Source organism: Vanessa tameamea, chromosome 6 (assembly GCF_037043105.1).
Source record: "Vanessa tameamea isolate UH-Manoa-2023 chromosome 6, ilVanTame1 primary haplotype, whole genome shotgun sequence".
In the NCBI taxonomy this organism is placed as follows: Eukaryota; Metazoa; Arthropoda; class Insecta; order Lepidoptera; family Nymphalidae; genus Vanessa; species Vanessa tameamea.
This window is the reverse complement of record NC_087314.1, coordinates 4,620,158-4,643,294: the sequence shown is the minus strand read 5'-3', so window position 1 is coordinate 4,643,294 and position 23,137 is coordinate 4,620,158. Positions and strand designations below refer to the sequence as shown.

The following is a 23,137-nucleotide window of genomic DNA, read 5'->3' as shown; positions in this document are numbered from 1 at the left end:
AAATACGAAGACATAAAGAGCGAAGAACGACAAGTGTTCTACGTAACTTTATTACGTCAATCTCCGATATAAGTCATGCTGTATTGATGCACTTAACAGGTGTGTAAAAAAACAATTTAATGATAAAATTAAATAAACTCAATTCGATTCTTAAAAGTGTTTTTATGTTAATACTGTTGGTATTCGGTTTCATTTAAATACTAATAAACCTCCTTGAACCCATTTGGCTTGTTTTGAAGATTTCAGTGACTTGTTATAGCGTATTTGATACTTTTTAATACATTGTGAATAAAAGTATTAATAGGATATATTTTTATTTATCGGTAACAAAAACTTTACGTAGGTTCAATTGCCTCTCGTATGAATATTACTATTGAGTACATCGATTTCTGTGTATGACATATATTTTATTATTTTCCACGATAAAAATATAGCATAAACTAAAGACGAAATAAAAAAAAAAATATAACCCAAGAATTATAGAACCGGACCAATCGTAAAATACTTTAGCGTCTCAAGAAACTCATTCAGATCTGAACCTATAATTTAATGACTTGTTGACTTCCAGGGAGGATATATTAAATACATATATAATTTTATTTAAATAACATGACTGTATTTTTAAATGTTGAAAAAGAGTAACTACTGAATTTTTTGCCACTTAATATAGTTTTTATATGACGATTCAAAAGTGCTTGTAAAAGCCTACTTGAATAAAGTATATTTTGATTTTGATTTTAAAAACCCTTAATCTCTTATAATATTTATAGAAATAAGTATTGGAAAGCAATTGGAGACGATATCTAGTTCAAAATAAAATTAAGGGTGCGTATAAATATAATATATTATTGTTAGGGTAAGAAATTTAGGGAGGCAAGTTGGGGTGTTTAGATAATTTAGTGGTTTCCTTTATAATAATAAAGGGATTTTACTAAGGGTGGATTCAATACATCATTCAGATATGAAAGGACCTTTTTAGTCAATGAAGGTCAGAGTTAGTTGTACTTACATTTACATATGAAATTTGCAAAAACTCACTAAAGAAATTGAAAATAAATTTTGTAAAATATTTAGTTGCTGTTTATTTTTTTTTATTTTTTTTGGCATTACCAAAGAATATTGAGACCAACTGGCAGGTATGATAAGATACAATCATTTGATCATTTAGGATGATTTCTGCTTTGGCGGCCAATGATTTTTGGCCAATTGCACAGGAGATGTTATAAAGTGCACAATCACAGGTAAACTCTCTATTCTCTCACTCTCATAATCGGATGGGATGGCAGTCCGAAAAGTTTCGAAATAGTTCAAAAGCAGGCCCGACAGCTGTACGTACTCTTTGTAACAATTCATCTTCAACATTTTCGTCTTCAAGTTTCAATATGAACTGAACATCGGATTTATAAATATTATTAATCATTGTATAGGAATACATATGTACTTCTTTGTGTGTATGTTTATATGAATACACACACACAAAGAAGCATCCATTTATACGTTACTATTTAAGCTCATACTTCATAACAGACTAGGCATGTTGCATACAATAATTGAACAATCCGATACTATTGGGGCTTTATATAAATGCTTGAAATAACGCATACATGAATAAATAAAACATATTAGTCTATTTTATCTAGATCAATATATTAAATTCAAACATTATTATATATAATCAAGCAACGATATAGGATATTTTAAAGCGTTAATGCTATGTATTTATACACAAACAAAAACAGTAAATAAAACAATTGTTTAAATATGCTATAAAAAAAATCTTGTGTGGTCGACGATTACGCTGAAAATATTTTACATTTTGTTTATATACAGTGATATCAAAATAATTATAAATTTACGCCAATACCGAATTGTTCTCCAGCCGCGCGTTATTAATGAGAAATAATTGTATTAATTTCTTGTATCGTTGCACGGGAATTTAACCTTTAATTGCACGTGATAAAGCTTATAGCATCATGCTTTCTGGTGGTCAATCTATGAATGTAGTGTACCAGCAACGCAATTAACAGAGCATTTCAGAATATATTATGTATGCCAATATAGTTTCTATGTTCTTGTAATAATAACTAGAATTCAGCGTTAGTTTAAGCGTCGTTTAATGTTCATATATTTATTATGTTGTATTTAGCGAGTGATTGGACCCTTGATGCGCATTTTCGAGTTACGGTCCACGGTATTACGTAAACTCTATTTAGGAAATGGAATGACTATTTGTGGCCTTTTGAAATGATTAATATCATTTATAGTAAGAATTGTAATTCCAGATTCACGTAGACTGTCCAATTTGGTTTTTACAATAAACTTTTTTTACTATAACTTACATTCTTATGACAAATAAAAAAACTCGCTACTTTTTCCACTTTTAGGAGCAGAACTTATTTATTAACATCTAACTAGTTCCATCCAAGTTATTAAGTTATTAAGATCGAGCAAATGAAGAGTTATCAAAATCCCTACACAAAGGAGAATATATCAAAAAACAAACTCAACAAAATTAAGCCGATTTAATAGATTATTTTTCATTGAATTCCGCCAATATACGGAATATATAAACATACTCTATTAATTTAGTCTTTAATTTTGTTTATCGTAAAATTAATCAATTGACTAGTCCTCTCAAGCAAGTGGCTTCCTCCGCACTTCATTTGCCTTTCATTACATGGCTTACCTTCGAAGTATTGTTATTTGACGCTAGATTGACTGGTGAGCTAGAGGTACCAACCACAAGTCCCTCACTTGCACAAATTCTTATACAATTGTTATTCACAATAGAGTCGAGACAATTGTTGATTTTGACATCATAAAGTAGTAAATATATTCGGTAAAAGTCTCTTCTTGTTAGATTGTTACAATATACTGCTCCGATTCAAATCTGTAGATTCTCATGTGACAAAATTCCAATCGACACGTGTACGTCTCTTAACGATATTTCTCTTATTATAAAGTCACTCTAAGCTCATGAAAACTCAGTCGCCTATCAGATCGCAGATGCCTGTTTTTGTACCACGACCTTCAGTTTCGTTAATATATGTTATATTAACTATATTGTACATATTTACATCTATATTGTACATTTTATAAATAAAACACAATACCCTTTTGATAGTAACAAAAATATCTCAACAACGTATGTATCAAATAATGTATGTGTTTTAAATTTGTTGAACAAAATCTTAGTTAAAGAATAATACACAGTTAGATCTAAAGAATGGGTGAATTACTTCGTGTTTAACATTACCAAGGCACAAACTCCAGCCCCGGTTTGTTCAAGTCAAAAGCAAAATAAAACTTGCGAAAGAAAGTGCAAAGTACAGTCAGTGTAAAAAGTTTTAGCTAGTTTAATACAAAATGCAGTGAGTGGAATAAATTGGTTCTTCTCACGTTCTCAGGCGGTTTCCTTATTCTAATGGGCTGCACTGCGCCACTATGATATTAAGCTGTTGAAATATAAATTAAGACGTGACTTCCCGAGTGTGGAAATATAAAACACGTAAAATTTCTGCAATGTTCTGTGAACGTACCGATTGTACATAGAGTTACAGTTTGAAATATTTTAATTATTTCCACTATTCGAACAAACTCACAAAGCTCGTAATTAAAATGGTTCACCACAGTTGCAAAAATGTTTACATATTTAATTTATATTGCACTATATTCTTTCAGTGGGAATTCGTCATTTTTAATAAATAATTTTAACACCGCTGTATATAAAAAGTTTCGTTTATTTCAAAATGTAATGTCGGGAATTAATATTATTATTAGCATACGTAGCGTCTGAAATATTTAATAATCTTATACGACAGATAATAAAACTACAATTGTTTGCTGATTGGAGATATCAGTTAGGTATTTGTCAAATTATAGTGGAAATACTAAATCATAAGTTACCGCGAACTCATACACAAAGGAAAGATCCTGTAAAAGTCCTACTGCTGGGATATAGTCATATTCACGCTAATCCAATACAGGTAGGTGGAACACCACAAGAAATATCATAGTTACACAATATGTTGATAAAGATAGTATTTTTTCTTTTTACATCATCATTCGCTTACTCTAATCTCTTGGAGTTGACGCAGCGTGCTATCTGCATCGAATGGATTTAAGGCCGCTCACCTGCCTGCCGACTTGGAAATGCTTTTGCTGGATGTATTTTCCGCCGATTGATGGAAGCGTTTGAAAAAAAACATAGTCAGCGCTTTTTAATACCTAAATAGATTGGGTATTCGTGATTCCATACCAAATTTAATGATAGTACACTAAGTAGCAAAATAAGCACGAAACCACATTGTATAAGTTCAGTTGTAGTCACGAGATATAAATTAGAATAGTTTCCTATTGAGAATTATAAAAGATGGTGCCTCGATTTAAATTTAAACACCAATAATTTGTGTAGTTGTGGTCCAGTTCGCAGGATGAGTGAGGCATTTATATACACAAGGGACATAACATATTAGTTTCCAAGTTTGATGGCTCATTGGCGCTGTAGGATTAAAAGGGAGGAAAGGTTAATCTTTTTTACGGTGACAATGTCTATGGGCGGAAGGGTCCACTTACTTAATTTTAGTAATATATTTATATATATATATATCATAGTTAAAGGAAATAAAAATCTATTTATGTGCCAATTAGGAGTATTTGTTTTTTTTTTGCTTTTGAGTTGTAGTTTAAAAATGCATTTATCGTAGTGGAACTTAGATGACTTAGAGGATAGAGTAACCGTAAATACTTAAGTATGTAAGTAAGCTCTTCTGAGTTTTTAAGTTCGAAAGTATTTAGAAGTCATCTTGTACTCGGCGAGAGGAAACTTGTCTGGAAAAGAATTTCTTTGATATGAATATCTTCTTCTTCGCATTCAATATCACTAGTTTTATATGACAAGGCTTCATTAATGTGTGTAAACGTTTCTACCTTCATAAATAAATGTATTCGATATATTCAACTCCAATTACATAATATGTTACATGCGAACATTGCAGAATTTCATCTGTGATAAGTTCTGCGCAATATTTACCCTTCGCCGAAGCAAAGAACACGTGACGTATAATAGTTTTGGGAAACAGCCAGACGTGATAAACAGACAACTGCAATACACTGCTTGAAATACTGGGCTTATTACTCTTAGCGAATGTATTGCTTTTATATTATTTTATACAAGTTGTATTCGACTTCGTTCATTTGGATATTAGATTCAGAAAAATTATGGTACATATGTTACATATATAGTACATTGTAATACTTCTTTTAGGTTAGTGAACTGTTCAAAGTCAAGTATCACGATGATTTCATTGCACTTTAAATCTGAAGCGTGTTTAATTTTTTTTTAAGTGACACATTTATTTATTGAATTGCCTATATAGATTTTAATGTTTTACAAAAATGAATTATTAGGTTATTAAACCACTAATTGTTTAACCGACGATCCTGTATCATTAACAATACCCTGAATCGATAGATAGCCTGATCGAAAAAAAAAAAATTTTTGATTGATTTTCTGAAAAATATTTTTAGTATACGTAATAGGTTATCTAAATCGTTTTGTTGGTATAAAATATAAATAAATGCATTACATAAAATTAACAAAATCTTAATTTGAAATTAGAACAACGGACATGTATTTTTATTCTAGTATTACATCAAAATGCATACATATGATTAATTTAAATAAAACTAAGGGGTGTCTATATAGTATTCATTAGCTATTCTCTGTGCAGAATTATAAGAATTTGAGATAACAAAAGTTTAAAAATCTAAATATCAAAATTCCATGTTTGAAAGAACAAAGTGCTATTTAAAAACATTTTATTTATTACTTAAGTTCCAATTTTTTTTTTTTTTATTTTTCATTTTTACAATCGCGAATTAGATTGATAACTAGGGTGTGTGTTTATGTATATACAAGTTCGGCGAATGTTCGTGTGAATATTTTATTTCAGGCTTAACAAAATGCCTTTGTGCCGGGTCACATTTTTTATGTAAATGTGTATGTTTGAAGCAGAAAAATTTAATGTACACTGAAACTGGTCGCGCTTTACCGTCACTGAATCACAGTTGCATTTACGTATGCTACTGGAATCACGCCGCCTTGAACTGATTTTAACACATTAAATTTAAACCTTAAAATCCTTCATATATATTCATATCTTATGCAACCAGTGACGTGCTAGGCAATTGACCGCCCGTGTGAAAATGGAGACAGTCTTCTCGATACAACACATAGATAGTTCCTCAATAAATAACGTCAATGTAATCGGATTACGTTACATAATAATTAATAATTATAGTTCAATTAGTAGTATGACAATCTCGTGCTGACCGATTCCGGTCTCGCATTCAAAATAGTGCTTCATAGTTCGTCATTATATTATTATCAGGATAAGATCATGTTGAAAATTCACATGCTTTTACATATCGTGATAAGGAAGCGATGGTTTATATATATTGTCATGTTAAATATTTGTTATTTATAGTTAGTTATTGTTATAATTTCCATAAACAAGAACATAAAATTCCCTTTAAAGTATCAATTAATGAACGAATTTAAATCTTATCCATGAAAAAATCCACGGGTATTTTTTATCCTCTGTAATTAAATTAAAATCTCCTTCAAGCTCCGCTTATGTCGTTAATCCAGTATTGTGAAAATTAACTTTGTTAAGCCTGCGAGCTGGATTTTTTTCATTTATCCTTTAAATTAAGTTTATTTCCAACCTCACTAATGTTAAAAATATGGAATTAAGCGTTATAATTTGTTTGTTTCTTAACGCCTCAATTAATCGTGATCTCTCAGAAAGTAATATGGGATATTTTCTGTACTAATTATCCCATAAAAACATAAATTTAAAAATGAGAGCCAAGTCCTATATTATGATATATACCTTGGTTGTTGACTTCAACGACAAAAGAAGTGAGATCTAAATGGGTGCCAAGTTCAATGGTCCTTCCTGAAATTTATTTATAACTATTTAAAATATAATTTCTTCTTATAACTTAGGATAATATATTGTGGCCTAAGGTCTGTCCTGAATTTAAAATTAAGATAGCAGCTCATTAAATTCGTTATCTTAATTAATCATAGTTATTATAAATATTTATTTTTTTTACCTGAAATCACGAAAAAACCGTTAATTTGTTTGTTACGGATATGAAATTTTCCCGTAATTATAGCTCACAGTTAAAGCATCGATTATATAGTGTTTTTATTTATTGCAAATACTGAATACATAAATTACACAGTAGTCGCTATATTGAGAAATAAAGTAAAATGCATGAAAAGTATGAATAAAGCTCAATGTAATACGTACGTCATAGAATGGACCTATCGCAATAGAATACTTGGTGGTACGGCTTTATGCAAGCCCGTCTGGGCAGGTACCACCCACACATCAAATATTCTACCGCTAAACAGCAGTGCTCAATATTGTTGTATTCCAGTTTGAAGGGTAAGTGAGCCGGTGTAATTACAGGCACAAGGGACTTAACATCTTAGTTCCCAAGGTTGGTGGAGCATTAGTGGTGTGGGGAATGGTTAATATTTCTTACAGCGCCAGTGTCTATGGGCAGTGGTGACCACTTAGCATCAGGTGGCCCATTTCCCCGTCCACTTATATCATAAAAAAAACCGTTTTATTTTTTTTTGGAAATTTGTGTATAGTAAAGTAACAGCCTATAAATTTCCCACTGCCTCCTCTCCCTTTGAGGAGAAAGTTTGTTCCACTATGCTGCTCCAATGCGGGTTGGTGGATACATATGTGGCAGAATTTCAATGAAGCTTGACACACGCAGGTTTCCTCGCGATGTTTTCCTTCACCGCCCCGTAGCAGATGAATTACATATAAACACAAATTAAGCACGTGAATATTCAGTGATGCTTGACTGGGCGATCTCGGATTTGAGTATATTTAAGAAGAAAATAAGTCAAACATTTTCGTATAATCAACGAACTTTTATATTGCTTTGAATATTATTTAGTATTGCCATTTCAGATTGGCAGGTATAGTATGACACAACTTAGATGTGGCATCAGCAAAATTCGTAAAACCGATCACATCCGAATTAAGTGACTTCGAAATCATATTTGTTATGCGAAAATAATCTTTAAGCAAACGTAATAATTCCTAATGTCATTTAACCAAATAGATTCCCTAAATTGACGATTGATTGTTTTTTTTAATTGTCGATGCTTCATTTAAATTGTGTCGTACTATAAGTGAACCAATACCGACAAAACATCGTAATTTCTAGAAGTCACTTTTTTAACTGTGCCGCCGACTATCAAGCAACGCCCTATACCTTATCAACTGATAATATATTTCTTTTAAAAATTAACAATAAATATTTTTGAAAATTACTTCGAACGTTCTGTGTTATAAAAAAAAATCAATTATATTAAGCTTTGAACGAAAGATTAGTTATTATAAACATGAACTTATTTAAAAAAAAACTGTCACATGCCTAAATCGACAATGACAAATTATTGAGGTTAACCAGTTCTATATAATATGTACAGTCGGGGTAAGAAAAGGTTCGTCACCTTAAGATCTATTTTCGTGTGCCCAGTATGAGCGATAACCTGATTTACCGATTGAGTATGACATATTACGTCACAATGTCGTTATAAGTCACATCTAGCAAAGAGTATAATAGCGTTTAAAAACTATAATAATAATAAGAAGAAGCCGTCAATCGGTATTATAATTACCAACTTTTCACGAAACCTCATAGTACTTCGTGAATGCTCGTGTAACATCGGAGATTAGGACTATAAACGCGAAAGTTTGTGTGTATGGATGTGGCTGATTTCTCTGAAGTGTGGATGGATGCTTGTTACTCTTTCACGTAAAATTTACTAAACAGATTTGGATAAAATTTTGAACACAGATAGAATATGTACTGGAATACTTAATAAATAATAACAATACTAGTAATACTTTTTATACCGGGAAAACATAAAATTTTCGGGAACGCGAGTGAAACCGCAGGACGGAAGTAGTAAATAAAATAGTAAAAATAAAAGTTATTATGGTAAAATTTATTCATTTAAACAAATCTTATTTATTTTATTAAAAACGAGTGTATCCGCCATTCGTATCAATCACAGCTTGTAGTCGCTGTCGCATTGATCCAACAAGGCGAGAGAGATATGTCAGTTCCTCTGAAGCTCTCCCAGACATTTCAGCAATGTTCTACGACAGCTGCTTTGGTTCTATCGTTATTATTTACCCACCGCTGCACCATCAAACCCCATAGATTTTCGATAGGATATATCCGCCGCTTTTGCAGGCCAAACAATCACCACCACTTCCCGGTGCCAATGGAACCACTCATCACACGTCACATTACATTAACCGTCACCTAAAATAACGGCCGAATAATATTACAAGCGTTTTTATTCTGAGATTGCAAGATATTGCATGAAAATATATGACATTGACAGACTTTGACACTTCAGTAAAATATATCATATCTAATTTAAATCTTGTAATGACTAATTAGGCCATAAAAAAGTTTTTATGTTGATATGACACTAGACGTAGTCCAAAGATGTAACACTAATTTGAACCAAGTTATCATACTATGTTAGTTTAATTTTATATGCAGTTGTCTGTTTAGTGCTTTAGATTCAAAAGGTACTAAGAGTTTACGACTTGATAAAAGAATGAATTTGAAAACTGACGAAGTTTTTCTTAGTCTGACTGTACATTTAAATAAAAACACAAACAAAATTGAAAATATATATTCCAGGAACAGAAAGAATATCATACGTAAACTAGAATATACAATTATATATCCAAAAATACGGCCTAGCTAGTCTAAAAATAAAAATTTCAAGGAAACCAAAGCATTCATAACAAGATATATTCAAAATTTACCCCGAATGTGAGTTCCAGTTTTAAAAGCATAATTATTTCATTACAAATTTAATTACATTAGCAGACGTAATTAAACGAAAATACGTGTCGTTTTAAACGAATTCCGCAAGCTAATATTTATAACAGACAGATGGACAAAACAAATAAATATACATATACATACATACATATATCCTAATACTTACTTCTTTATAATATTAGTTGGATGAAGTCTCTAAATGCAAATACAAATTGTATTGGGTAAAATATTCACATAATTAATCGTTTTTGTGTTAGCAATTTCAATGTCACAATGGATAGTAATTTATCTTGAGAGATTACAGACCGATGAACGAACAATAATAGAACGGAGAAAAATGATATGTCCCGTCTAGTTGCTTCTAAAATTATTATTCAGAGTTTATTATATTTTGATCATCGATAGATTTTGCAATTAAAATAAATTTCTGGTTGTATCTAACTTATATGTTTTTCGTTTGAACCATTAATTAGTTTTAATTTAATGTAAGACTTATGTAAAGTCCGAGGCATATTATTCCGGCACATTCCCAATTTAAGACTACTACTAAAAAAAATCTAGATATAAAACATAATTATTATTATTAGCCGGGCAAGGGAACAACTAACATTATGATACATAATCAGTTAGCCACTAGACCATCGGGAACAATCATAATATGTAACACAAAGTATGGACCATGTGTTACAATGGTTTACTATAATTGCTATAACAACACTAGTTTGTTGCATAGTCAAATAATTTATGCCTCGTCATAGTACACTTGAAACGTTCTTCGTTTAATATTAATATATCGTATCGCATAATTGAGCATATGTTATAATAAATATTTTATTTCGTATCAAAGAATCTCTATGCAGTATAAAACATATTTGCTTCCCGCCGTCATTTAATTGATGAAAATTGCATTAAATTCGTTGCGTAGTGACTTTATTATATACTATGTGCAGATTAGGGTATAGTTTAATAGGTAAACCGCCTATTAAACGCTACCAATAATATATATTTAATATCTGTAACTTTTTCGGTCTAGTATAGGTGTCCTATATGAAAGATTCCATTACGAAGTGCACTGTAAAAACAAATCGGATGGATTTGAAAGCTGGAACTCCCGCTGGGATGTACGTGGCTTAGAAACTAGGTTATCTCGGCTACTCCGATATTTTAAAGTTCATTCAAGATTTTGTTAACCTTGATAAATTTGTCCTATATATATTTTACTGACAAGTAATTATAATTGTAAAATGAATCTACGAGCCTAACGTACTTCAGGCAAATTCAAAGTATTTTATTTTACAGGTTGATCTAAAGTAGACCAGATTTTTTTGTTGGCTTTGGCCATAGTTAGGGCATGGAGCGTGCTCGATAATAAAACGTATAAACGTTTTTTTATGATATAAATTGGCAGACAAGCCAAAGCTGGCAAGTCCCCACCATCTCCTATATACACTGGCGCCGTTAGAAATATGAGGAATTGTTACTTTAAACACCAATGTACCACAAACCTTGGGAACTAAGATGTCATAACCCTTGTGCCTGTTACGTACACTGGTTCTCCCCCCCTTCGAGATGTAACACTACTATACTGAGTATTGATGTTTGATAGAAAATGTGATGAATACTACTACGATACTATAAAATTGTTTTGAGTATTTCATAAAATGAACTAAACACGGGTATCATATAGTATCAATTTTATAAGTAATTTTACTTTCTGTTAAAGGATTTTTTAATATGATTATTGTATTTAATTAAATAATATATATACATTCAGAGTTACAATAGATATTTTATTGAACCTGAATAGGTTTTGACGATTGATTCATGCTTAACACTGGTCACCCGTATCGCCAAACCACATCTCCATAAAACAACCAGAGTTGCCAGTAACACGACGATAAAAATTATCGTTCTTTGGCTAACTGACAATACGTTTACACAAGTGACAGTAGAATTGTACGGTGCCTTTTCAGAAGTCAAATCAAGCAACTAAACACAATGAAACTGTAATTAACTTTTATATCCGATACTGTAATATTTATAACTAGCGACCCGCCCCGGCTTCGCACGGGTGCAATGCTGATACTAAATATACTACAGCATGTCTTACAGCGTTCACAGCTTTTTTGTCATGACATGACATGACAATACAAACCGCTATGTCCGTAATATCTTCGAAAATATTCATTTAAATGACATTATGTAAAGTGCTATAAACCTTCCTCTTGAATCAGTCTATCTATTAAAAAAAACCGCATCAAAATCCGTTGTGTAATTTTAAAGATCAAAGCATACACAGGGACAAACAGCGGTAATCGACTTTGTTTTATACTATGTAATGATAACAAAAGACATGATCAAACTGATTTAAACTACGGTGATAATTATCAGGAGACATGCTAACTGTGCAGCTGTGCATGACATATGTGCATGTTTGTGCAAATACAGGTGCACTCTCTATTCCCTCGCTCACGTAATCCATTGGGTCAGCAAATCTGACATGACAGGATGGAGTGTATGTGCAAAACTAACGACTTTACATGTTTTCCAAGATAAGGGTAGGTAAACTGTGATGAGAATTACTCGACCGAAAAATCTTTCATGAGGCTCATCCAGGTTTGAATCCAGGACCTCATAATTTGCAACCTTTTAAGCTAGCTACTAGATTAATGGTGCAGTCAACACAAACTAATAAACACAATGGTATCTGTGCATAAAATAAGATGGAGTTTTCGTACCACCAAATTTGGGCTTTAATTACTGAAGTTAGTCAATCTAATGTATCGATACATCTGCAAGTTTGTGTTCTTGAAATCTTCAAATTAATTTAAATTCAATTTATCTTCTTATAAAGTTTAATTTTGTCTAACGGATTAAGAGTTTCCAAGAATTTATTTTTACTTCGAGTTCATGCTATCGATCTATTTGTAGAGAACTTTGTTACTAATGAAATTAAGCGGGCGTTGAACGTTGTTTTGGAGTGTAATTTACGTTATTTTATATTTATATGGATTATTTAGAACATCGCTTTCTGAATTAAGTATAAAAAACTAGACTCGAAAATTTACATGAGACAAAAGCCTGAACCAAATAGGTCTCAATTATTTCGGTATAATAATCAAATATATTTTGAAAAATATCTTTGCTAAAGCAATATAAAAGTTCGGTTTTATTTTCCAGTTAGCACTTCCTACAGTTCAAACACCGCTACAAATATAAAACGAGTTAGGGCTAGGTCGAAACGACTTACAAACATCTAAATCCTTAGCTCGCTTATTTAAAGGGACGAATAAACCTAGTGCAATAAAATATATACGAAGATACACGATATTTTGGGATATTGCCCTTTAAAGCTAGAAGATTTAGGTCGAGAATGGTGTGCAAATTTTGAGGATTTTGTATCAAGAGACGTGTCACGCCCGGATGACTGTTATGCTTCAACAATTTTAGTGCCCACAATAGGAATGCATCCTTTGGAGAGCTGTTCGTGTACAGTTATCTGATATGTGATATTGTACGATGCTTTTACATGTTACACCGACCGTCTCCCCTCATTTGAATTAGAACGATTCAAAGGGAAAAAGAAAATAGCTTACAGGATTTTACTCCAGCTTTCAGAATGTATGATAATCTCTGATGATGTTCATATTTCTGATCATATATAAATAAACTAATTATTAAACACTAATTCCAAATATTGTCATATCTGAACTTTATATATGTGCTTTAAATTATATGGATTCCAAAACGGGAGCAGAACCAGAGATAACACTCCTAACTGAAATCATTAGTGATGAGATCGGTTAAATGTAGATTAGATGACATTTAGGTTGAGTCCATTTCATGCTAGACCGCACCAATACTTCCAATCAGCTGTGACTGCGGTTAGGGGCATTTCATAATAATATTAAAGTCATAAAAAACAAATATGGTACTATCCGACTTCGGACTAATAGATTCTTGCCGGGCTACGGTATTCGTTTTTATAATTAGATTCGATAGTTAATTTTAACTTGGCCTATTAATAAAATTTAATCTCATATCAACAAGACATTGATAAATAAAGTATATTATTTCGTATAACATAAAAAAGCATGCATTTAGTGGTTGTTGATTTCTAGATAGGATGTATTTAAATTTAATTGGACTTTACTGACATATTCTGTAATTAAAATTATGGAAAAGAGTAACTACTGAGTTTCTTGCCGGTTCCTACAGGTGAACCGGTGTTAGCTTTAGATTAATTCAATACTGTAATATGACGATTCAAAAGTCCTCTTATGAGCCTTTATGAATAAATAATATTTTGATTTTAAAATATAGCTACGGACTCCAAATCGTACCATACTTTAAAAATCTACCTAAAGTACCTATTTTATCTACCTTTACCACAACCCCCGTTACCACAATTTTCATTATTCAAATAGGCAGTACTTTACCTCATTAATTGTCCTTATAAAATACCGATTACCGATTTTAATAATATTTTAATAAATGTATAAGGATTCATTACGTTTCATAAAAACTATATTTTCAAATAAAAGTAAAATAAGTTTATACGCAAATGCTTCTAAAAAATACGCATCAGAAATATAGAAAAACTAAACAGCCCTTATTAACACGTATAAAATCGCTTACCTTAAAGAAAAATTCACAATTTTGTGTACGATAAGGTTTTTTATCAGATGAATATTATCAAAATGTTTGTTATTCAAAATCAATCGACTTTTATTTTATACAAACATTACTTATAGCTTGAATTGTTATCTTATTGTTTAAAATAAAATAATAATAATAAACGCGCTTTAAAGCATTTCAATTCAAATCTTTTTAGTTAATTTAATAGTTTTACTTGTTTCCTCAAATCGTATATGACATGACCTAAGAGAGTTCGAATTAATAAAAAAAAAACGACTTTCTCACTTGTGAGTAACGTAAAATTCGTCTAAGGACTTATTTTGCGTTGAATGACTAAGTGCATTCATCAGTCTGACACGTAAGCGCTTCAACTCAGGTCATGGTGGAAGAGAACTAATCACCAACAGTAAAAACGTTCCAAAAGGCAAACGACTCGCTGTAAAAGTCAACCAAATCCTTTTAACACTGAGTAAATAGTTGACTGAATCAAGTAAAATAATTATTAATTTGAACTAATAATATATAGAAATAAACATAATCAAAAGAGGTGAGATGGCCCAGAAGTTAGCACGCGTGTATCTTTACAACTTCGGAACAATCTCGTTTTTTAAATAAATTGTTGCAATTTTTTCTGTAGATATTTGGATATAAAAAAAGTATATACAAAGTTTTCTGTTATAGTTTTCGCAATCGTGAGGTGGAAAGCGTGACGTACAATTTTCTCTCCGACAACATTGACATCAATATTATATATAACAAATAAGTTCAGATATATATAAAAAATTAAATTAAATAATTGCCTTAATACGTAACGTACATTTATTTAACGTAATTAATTTTTTAACATTAAAAAGTAATTAAGCTTTATGTCGGATAATTCTCAGTTACAATGCTGTCTGGAAATTGGAATTATGTACACTCCCACACCACAGAAAGCATGTAAAACCGTTAGTCTTGGGTCTCAACTCTTTCCGATCATGACAGATTTGCGGTCGCATCAGATACTAACAGTGACGGAATAGTGAGCACACCTGTGTTTGCGCATACATTATACTATGTCCTGCGTAGTTGATTTCTCTTCCATGATATGGCCGCCTTGATCTAAATTGCCCGGTCGACATCATATTAAAAATAATACGAAATTGAAATATTAAAACAATTTGATGGTAGGCTTTGTGCAAGCCTGGAACCACCCACTTATCACATACTTTACTACCAAACAACAAAATTCAGTATTGTTGTATTCCAGTTTGAAAGATGAGTGATCCAGTAAATTAAAAGTACAGGGATTATAACATCTTCGAAGAAAACACCACGGGGTCAAATTGGCCCAGAACCTACAGGTCAAAACAGAATAACACGGTAACTGATGCTACCGGTGAGGAATTGCTCGGGTAAGGAGGGCTTGACCTAACTCAAGGAGAAGACCACACTGCTGTAACATCTTCGTTCCCATGATTTATATAATTGCAGCGATTAAAAAAAATCAATGCATATATGCAATCCATTGCTTTTTAATTTGACTTATACCAACGAACAGTTTAAGTCCAGTGAGTAATATACGTGTTGCGTTACGAACATTAATTAAGCGAAACATATTCGATGGTAGTTTGAACTTAGTTTAAATATCTTTAGCATATATGAAATATTTTACTGAAAATGTTATCGTGTGGTACTTAATTTACGTCGCGCCATAAAAATGGCAAATAAATGGGACAGCATACGATGTTTCTACTGTTAATGGTTCCAAAAAACAAGCATGAGGGTATAATTCACAAAACGCATTTTGTTATTTCGCTACTTTTAGAGTAAAGCCATAGCAATGATAAATTATATACATATTTAAAAAAATATACGTCTTTGTTTGTTGAAAATTATGACAATAGTATACTGAAGCCTCTCGATATTCGCAACACAAGTACCATGTATAAATATATGAAAACGAATTAAATAAAATCGTATTACAGATATAATAATGGCCTTTTGGATTCGACTATAGAGAGAAGGCTTTGAGAGGACTATTAATAATTATAATTTTGTGCTTCAATTCATATATAAATAATGGTTGCAAGAGAGAATAATATAGAGAATAAAGAAACATACTATACATTTTTAATTTCAATTCAATCATTAGAAGTCTTGAGCGAAATTATAACACAATCATATTGAAATCGTCTTTCAGTAATAAAAAACTTTAAATATATTTGAATACTAGCTGAACCCACGACTTTACCCTCGTGGTAGCGTGTCAAGCCAAGTTCAAGTAAAATAAAACTTTACTTTACTTTATTTATAGCACACAAATCGCAAATTCTACCCTGTCTAGGGGCTAATGAAATAGAGTAGAGGCCCATGTACTTCCTCGGGACTCAAACTATCTTTATACCAAATTTCATCTTAATCGGTTCAGCAGTTTAAGCGTGAAGACGTAACAGACAGGGTTACTTTCACATTTATAATAATAGTAAAGATATGATGGTGTTGCATTTTTACATCGTGTTGACAAACATATTAAAGCAAGAGATGGAGCTTTGTTGATACTAGCTGAGTAATCGTTGGGCGGTTTACAAATTACATTAAAATATTTAAATACATACATAATTAAACCCGTAATAACTTGAGATGAATTCTCAGTTATGCTCGTGTGGAGTCAGGGTGTTTACTTATGTAATAATAAAACGCAAGCGAATATAATTACGAGAAGATAAGAGAGAAGAAAATTCAAAGAACAAAAGACAGTCGTAACAGACATTCCACTATCAAAGTCATCTGGACTAGGCACAAGAAAGCGTACAAGCAATATCAAGATTACATCTACTGTTTAATGGTGTTGAAACATTGATTATATTAAATTTTCTATAATAATTATTCTACTGGAAAAAGTGTTTATATAATTAAACTATGCCAATATTTTGGCAATCACCTTAAATGTTTTTCTAAATATACACACAATTTATATTATGATATAAAAGCTTGTCGCGAGATTTCTTTGTATAGATAAATAAGTAAATTAAATAATTTGTTGTGAATAATTTTATCTATTAAAATTTTCAAATTTAGTTTAATATCGTATAAATTGTGCCGAATGTGACATGACATTTTTAGTTAACAGTAAAAGTTTTATTGTTATAGTTTATTTTTCTCATTATAGCTCATTTAAATAATAGCAATAAATAGTTATTTAAATAGTTATTTAATTAATAAATAGTTTTTCAAAAAGGTTTTTTACTTTTAAATTATTTAAAATTCGATGACAAAATAAATACTTTTTAGTAGCTTCATTTGTTTATTTTAACTAATTAAAATCAGGAAAATATTAGAAGTCAATTTGAACATATTTTTAACCGCAGAGACTTAAAACATGCAAACATAATTATGCGGTTTGCATAATGACAGAGTTTGGAAAGAGTTCAGAGTGAATCATAGATATAATCAGACGACAACAGCATTGCTATTGAGTACATCGAGTTTAACCTAATTTAGTGTTTGTATAAAATCTAAACTAACGTAAAAATACTAAAACATACTAAAACTCGCAAATATGTATGTACATGAGTGTTTCTATAAAATTTAATTCTACCAGATTTTCAGTCTTAAAATCTTCCAGTTAGGTGTTTAACTAAGAGGCTAATAAACCCGGTCCAATATGGCGAAAATAGAAATAAAACTCGAGATAAAAGTCGAAAATCACATTGGAGCGATTTCGAGAAAAGAGTCGGTCTCAAGGGATTAAGACGGGCCAACATTGCTGAATTAAAATCATTTTATGAACGCTTCATTAGAAAAGGATGCCTTATTGAATGAGTTTCAAACTAAGTTTGATCTATAAAATTATCTATATTTGTTTTTAAGATATCTGTCAGAATTTTCTTTATAATTACTTGAACTTTTGCATAAATCAGACTTAAATATCTTCTTAATTTTTTAAATATCTTTCTTGATTAAAAGTAGATCAACGGAGAGCCTAATGAGAATAGCTAAATGAGTGCATTTAAAATTCAAGTTCATTTTCTTCGTTTAAATTTTACAGTTTTATATATTGTAATTTCTATTATATTCATATATTACATTTAGTCTAGAATAGGCTTTTAATAGAAGATAATTCTGACCTTACAATAATTTATCATTAAAACTTTGCTGAAACTCTTCAAATTTAATTACCAATGGAATCAAGCAAATGCCAGCAATTTCTTAACGAAGTCGGAAAACCGAGGATTAGGTACTTTTAGCCGATTCTCAGCGGGTAGTTTTATCTGGCGCTTGTTTAATTTATTATTCAGGTAAAAGTGTATTATATAAGAGTGTTTTGTACCAAGAAGTCTGATTTAATTATTATTTATTTTAAGGCAAGAATTTATTCAGTTCAAAATATCTTTAAATTTAACGCGATCAAAAAATTGTAATGTGTTCAGACATATTTAATCGTGACTCTATAACATTTGGAATTTGTTTTTCAAAGATGATACGAGTTTATTGAAATATGTAAATGCATCTATTTTCACAACAATGCTTTTACAGTTGAGATATGTTTCAAAGTTTTTCATCCAAAGAATAGGTTATATGAACATTTTGAAACAATGCCAGATTATACTCCGATTTATAAGATCAGAACGAATGAAACGTCGTAAAAAATCGTCATTATATAAATCTTACATTTCAAAACTAGGTATATGTTATGAATTATCATTTATGTTATTTTGATGCGAAATATCTGTTGATATACCAACTCAAACACCGTGAAGGCAAACGGCACGACGCCGACGCTCTGTTATGTCATGTTCCCTTTCCGCTCTGGAATCTCCTGTGATCCCATATATTATTATACGTAATAATGAAAATAACATATTTACACCGATATTATACCAAACTTTATATTTTTATTTATATTACTGCATATTTATTTATTGCTTTTCTTTAATTATTTCATCAATTTCGATTAGTAACATATGCTGGGCGTTCCGTGACGACAACAGTTTATATAATAGTAACTAATTAAAATCTTACAAATAAAACACATGACACGTATTGATAGATACAATACTAGAAATAAATTTTATTTAATATAATAATAATTCTAATAACATCGATTCCCGAGATATTCGAAAACAGAACAATATTGAAAAAGATCAAGCAGAAGTAGCGCAAATATTTATTACAATATTAATATCGATGTGTAAATAAATTACATTCACATAGAATATTTGTTTCAAATCGTGCAATATTTCACACTCAAATAAAAAGGAAAACGATAATAGTTAATCAAATATAAATAGTAGGTATTAATGGGTCGACATGGTTCAATGACTAAAACAAGTGAATGTTATCGATGACCGTGGAAACCCACTGAGGTAATTTCTGTTTATTACTTAAATCACTTTGAGGATACCTGTGCAATTCACGTGAAATTATTCCACATGTATTTGAGCAGTGTAGAGTACCCACCAACGTAAATTTGACCAGTGTAGTGAAATAAACTCGAAACATTATCCTCAAGAGGAACGCTCTTTTCCCAGAAGTGCGATATTTACAGGCTTTATTTATAAGGCTACAAACCAATTGTTATAATACGTGCTAGTAAACAAGATCTCGTACTTTACAGGACATCGGCTTCAAAAGTCATGCTTTTTAAAACGGGATAATCTGGTTAGTTTTTTATAGTCTATATTTAATACAAATATTGACAGATGAAGACAGATGTACTTTAAAAGTGATATCTTCTGACGGATCAGTGCTTCATCGAGCTACGAGTATTTGTGATATATTATTTTATTTAAGTTGATTTATGGTAAATGATTTCTAACAGAATATTCATATCGACATTTCGGCAAATTTGTCAAAGTCAGATTAAGTTTATATTTCTACTTACTATAAAGCATTTGGGACTTAAAATATTGTTTTCAATTTGTTATTCCACTCCGAGAAAATGGTCTCTGAGACCCATGGAGACTAAAACGTCAGATGAAATTACTTTTCGCTGAGTTTCCATTAGAAATCGATATCGTCATAAACTTCGCCTTTTTAGTCGTAGTTCGTAAAGTCGTTAGAATTTTTGTTTAAGATTCGACGTTTACGTTGTTTTTGGTAAAATTTCGACCATAAAGTTTGAATTAGTTTAAGCAAGTATGTTAAAGCGATAAACAGTTAGAAAACTTGATTGAATAGAGAAAGTTAATAAATTAAATAGGCTTTTTGCATTGGTCGATATAATTAACGACGTACGAAGAAAGAATATTAGTATTCTATATTAAATTATTTGATAATTAAATTAAATTAATATTTTCATATTAATAAAAGCACAAGATTATAGAGGTCACTCTACTACTAGGACTAGGGTCATCATATACGCTATCAGCATCAAATCATATCAATCTACATGTCATTTATTTAAGAACATGGATCAATAGGAACAGAAAGAAAATTAATCGGAAGAGTGACATATCGCACGTAATCATAGAAGGAGCGCCGATTTCGTACAAATTAAATGAAAACAGACCTCCTCTACCTCTGTGGAAGGTTTGCAACTTATCCATCACGCTCCAATGAGGTCAGCGGATAAACATGTGACAACATTTCATTGATATTATAATTATGCAGGTTTCCACAATGTTATCCCCACCGCCGAGCTCGTCATGATGAACACAAATTAAGTACAAGAGAATTTTGTTGTCCAGGCTTTAGTATTGACATCAGTCAATTAGAACAATGCTTTTAATAAATCAATAGGTAACAACATATGATAATATAATATCGGGAATCGTGTTTAATACGAAGACCGTGATGAATTTCGCGATAGCTCGACAGCATTTTATTTATGCTTAGATAAATTTATGGAAGCGGTAATAGATAAAACGTGGGCTATCTGTCAAGCAAATGAAGTGTAAAACCAGTATCGCGTGTATGGTACTCGGTATCTACAACGCGCCGGTGGGCAAGCAATTTGTCGGGATTACGAATTTACGACATATCGAACCCGAGCGGACGGTAAAAAAATATGTAAAGCCAAATTGGGTTTCAAGAATGCTATTTATTTGTGGTCTGTGAAAGGAAATTTAGAACATGGAATTAGCTGTTACTTTTTTAAAGTCGCATCGTTCGCACGAAATAATAATATACGTGTGAAATTATCTAGAGGCATATTAGTACTGAATAACAATTTAGATTTATTGGCGAATATTTTTGTTTATAAATAATAAAACGAGGTATTAATAAGAGCTTTCCTAATAATTTAATATGCTCACATACTATTGTTATTATGTTACTTTAATTTAATTCATCCATTTTTTTTTTTTAAATCCAAGAGCGGCAGTTCAACATCTAACATCATTAATCTCCGAATTAAGAAAGTTAAATACTTGAGATTAATAAATAAACAATATAATAATGTAGACATATAGGATTAATGTTTTTATACACCTCATGTTAATTAAGTGTCATATAAATGTCATGAAATTGATCGAACTCGTGATGATTGGAAAAAGAACGAACTGGGAATATATAAAACGTTCTTTGTATAGAATAATGTCTACAGAATATAAAAAGTAGCACCCTGTAAATATTCCACCGTTGGGCTTAAGGCTCCTCCCCACGCAGCTCTAATGCGAGTCGAAGGTTGTACAGATGGAAGATTTTCACACGTTACAATCATAAAGGTTTCATTACGATGTTTTGATTCACCGCCGAGTACGAGATGAAACATAAAAACAAATTAAGCACATTCAATTTTCGGTTAAGATTTCGTTCGTTTTAACTACTGAGCTATCTAGACAAAGTATATACCAAAAAAGTATTTATATTTATTATTAATATATAAAGCTTTAAGCTTGACCTAACATCATCTGTTTTTTACGCTGATAATATAAATTATAATTTAAAGTAATTATATCTATACGAAATATAATTATCAAATTGTAATTTAAAACAAAATATTGATAAAGTACAAGTTATCTGCAGTGATCTGAAATCAATACAGCCAAAATTTAATCGATATTATTAAAGTTAAAACGCTGAAATAGTGAATATTTTATGTGAATTATGTGTATATTAAAATGTATAAAAAATTACATTAAAGAAAATAGTTTAATATAGTAGTATAATATGTTTATAAATAAACCAACGAAATATAGGTATTACGAGGTAAATCTAGCTTGATCAGTGCACGAATAGATGATATGAATAAAACATAACGCGATTGCTTATTTGGAGTTTGATTCTGATAAAATATTGAACCGAAGGAATATCAAAGCGGAGATGTAGTTTAGCTATTCATGTACAGAAGGGGTCGGAATAAACAATTTTGCATAATAGTCTTTATGTTTAACGCAAGTAGAGCTATGTATAATTCAAAAATGAAAATGTTATTTCTCTCTAAAACTTGCCTCTATAGAACCTATTATTCCATATTCTTATAACATTATTTTTCTTTAATGATGGTAGCTGTTTTATCTATTTCCTTTCAAAATACCTATTTTGAAGGACCGTTTTACTTTCTGCTATATTATTTTTTTAAATCTTATCAGAAAGATGCCTAAAGTTCAGGTCAAGATTATATAAGGTAGGACTCACAATGTGGCAGCAAATATTTTTTTATGGC

At 30.9% G+C, this 23,137-nt stretch overlaps 1 protein-coding gene across 2 annotated transcripts in view; it reads left to right on the top strand.

Annotated features, from left to right (window-relative positions):
* Grip (Glutamate receptor interacting protein) overlaps window positions 1–23,137 on the top strand; it is a 319,089-nt gene that overhangs the window by 44,267 nt on the left and 251,685 nt on the right. The gene's annotated exons all lie outside the window — the stretch shown is intronic.